The sequence below is a fragment of the Triticum urartu genome, unplaced genomic scaffold (assembly GCF_003073215.2).
Source record: "Triticum urartu cultivar G1812 unplaced genomic scaffold, Tu2.1 TuUngrouped_contig_8654, whole genome shotgun sequence".
In the NCBI taxonomy this organism is placed as follows: Eukaryota; Viridiplantae; Streptophyta; class Magnoliopsida; order Poales; family Poaceae; genus Triticum; species Triticum urartu.
Window position 1 is genome coordinate 8,789 of NW_024119626.1, and position 2,348 is coordinate 11,136.

The following is a 2,348-nucleotide window of genomic DNA, read 5'->3' on the forward strand; positions in this document are numbered from 1 at the left end:
AGAATTAGCTGACCATCCCAGCAATCAAATCATCAGATGAACGATCATCTGTTCACTTGTGGAGGATACAAACCGCTTCGAATACACATGCAGAGAGTACAAATACCTACTTGGACACTGGTTTGATTACAAATCATGCATGCTCGCCACAGGCCCACGACTCGACTGACAACTTGTTACATTCACCACTATTCGACAAAGTTTATCCAAAGGGTGTGATGAATTTGAAATAAACCTAGAACCCATCAGGCAAAGGCGACCAGATCACCTTCACTGAGATTAACGCAAAATCAGTCTTAATCTTTCGAGCACTAGACCCGTGGTTGCCAGCATTGAAGAAACAATCACGTTCAGTGGAACTGGATCGCTCTGTACCAACCTTGAACTTCAAGTGTATCCAAGAATCTATCACCACAGCAACCACAGACCTTTTTAAGCTCCGCGTCTCACCAATGACGCCATCAAAGAGCCGAATTTCTTCATTCAACCCACTGGTAAAACAGCCAAGAGACAGATTGAAACTGCTTTGCACTTGTGATATAGCAACTTCTACAGTCGCCTCAATTGCATTTTCAAGACTTGAAAAGGTTATGTCAACTGCACCACAATTGCCATGGATGCGATTCGTGAACACACTACGATTCCGTACGCCCATGTTGCCTAGTATTGATACGCCATCGATCAGTTGTGGATCATGCTTTTCTGGTCCAACAGTCTTGATCCTCATATCGTATTCGATAAAAATATCACCCAGATAATTAATCCCTCGCTTAGGGCCAGCCAAGTTGATGAGAGAACCCTACAAAGTTATTATTATTTAACAGTTGTTTCATATAAAAGTAAGAAACATCCTAAGCACTTCCCTTATGATGTTTTATCTACTTGCAACAACATTTACATAAAAGGGATATTTTACAATTGATGAACAAGCTCTTTATTCTGATACTTCTGAACAGATTAATCACATGGAAGCATCTTTGTTGATAAAAAAGAGATAAGTGGTTGAAATACATGATCGAGAGTACGTAATATCATTCTTCTATGCATGCGATATTGTGAAATGAAAAAGGGGGGTAATTTAAATAAGGAATAAGTCCATTTAACTCCCTCAGGGCATCGAGGTTAGTCTATAAAATCAGGTACCTGACCCCCCAAGTATTCCATACTGTCTAAATCGTCCACTGGGGTGGCTTTGTCATGCGGTCCACATGGCACATGTGCAAAAACCACCTACAAAACTGCAAGTGGAGGCAATTTAGATGGTGTTTGAATCATAGTTTTAAATAGCCGGCTATAGTCCCGCTATAGCTCCGCTATAGCTGTTTGAGGATGTTGCCGCTAAATGATTTCATGTACAATTTGCCGCTATAGCCCCGCTATAGCTGTTTTCAAGGGTTGCCGCTAAATGCCATAGCCCGCTATTTAAAACATTGGTTTGAATACTTTTGAGAGGTCGAATACCAGGCTAATCTATAAAATCGGGTATCTGACCCCCGAAGTATTCCATACAGTCTAAATCATTCACTGGGGTCGTTTAGGAGGTGTGCTTTGCCCATGCAGTCCACATGGCACATGTGCAAAAACCACCTACAAAACTGCACCTAGGGGCGATTTCGACAGTGTTGAATACTTTTAAGAGGCGGAATACCAGGCTTTATACTTGAAGAGGTTAAGTAGACAAACCTCAATACTTGGGGAGTTAGGTAGACTTATTCATTGAAACAATTGCGGATAAGTATAGAAGTGCACCTACTCCAAAGTAATGGCTCTGGGATCATCCCTGCTAAATTTGACGACATAATTAAGACGACTGCTACGAATAAGTCGGATGATTTCCTCGGGAAATCATCCGCCTAACCAGCCGTCCGATCTGACGGGGGTTGCCGTTGGATCGTAGCACAGCCTCGTCTTCCTTCCCTGTACGCAGCGCAGCAGTTGGATCGCAGCACAAACCTCGTCTTCCTTTCCTGTACCAAGCGCAGCAGTTTCCATGGCAGCACTGGTGGCGCCGCCGACGCTCCATTGGAACCTCCGGCGTGCTTCCCTCCAGCTCCGGCAACGCTCCATTGCAACCCCGATGACCTTCCAGCGTGCTTCACTGCAGCTCCGGCAACGCTCCATTGCAACCCCGACGACCCTCCGGCATGCTTCACTGCAGTTCCCGGCGACGCTCCATTGCAACCCCGACGACCCTCCGGCGTGCTTCACTGCAGCTCCGGTGACGCTATATTGCAACCCCGACCCTCCGTCGACGCTTCACTGCAGCCGCGGTGGAGCTCCAATGGCCCCAAGAGCTCTCCAATGCAGCGTCGCCGCCGGCGACTTGCAGCATCAGCAGGGTGTATCGC

At 46.1% G+C, this 2,348-nt stretch overlaps 1 pseudogene; it reads right to left on the reverse strand.

Annotated features, from left to right (window-relative positions):
- Positions 1-235: 235 nt before the first annotated feature.
- LOC125531975 lies at positions 236-2,067 on the reverse strand (annotated as a pseudogene).
- Positions 2,068-2,348: the final 281 nt, after the last annotated feature.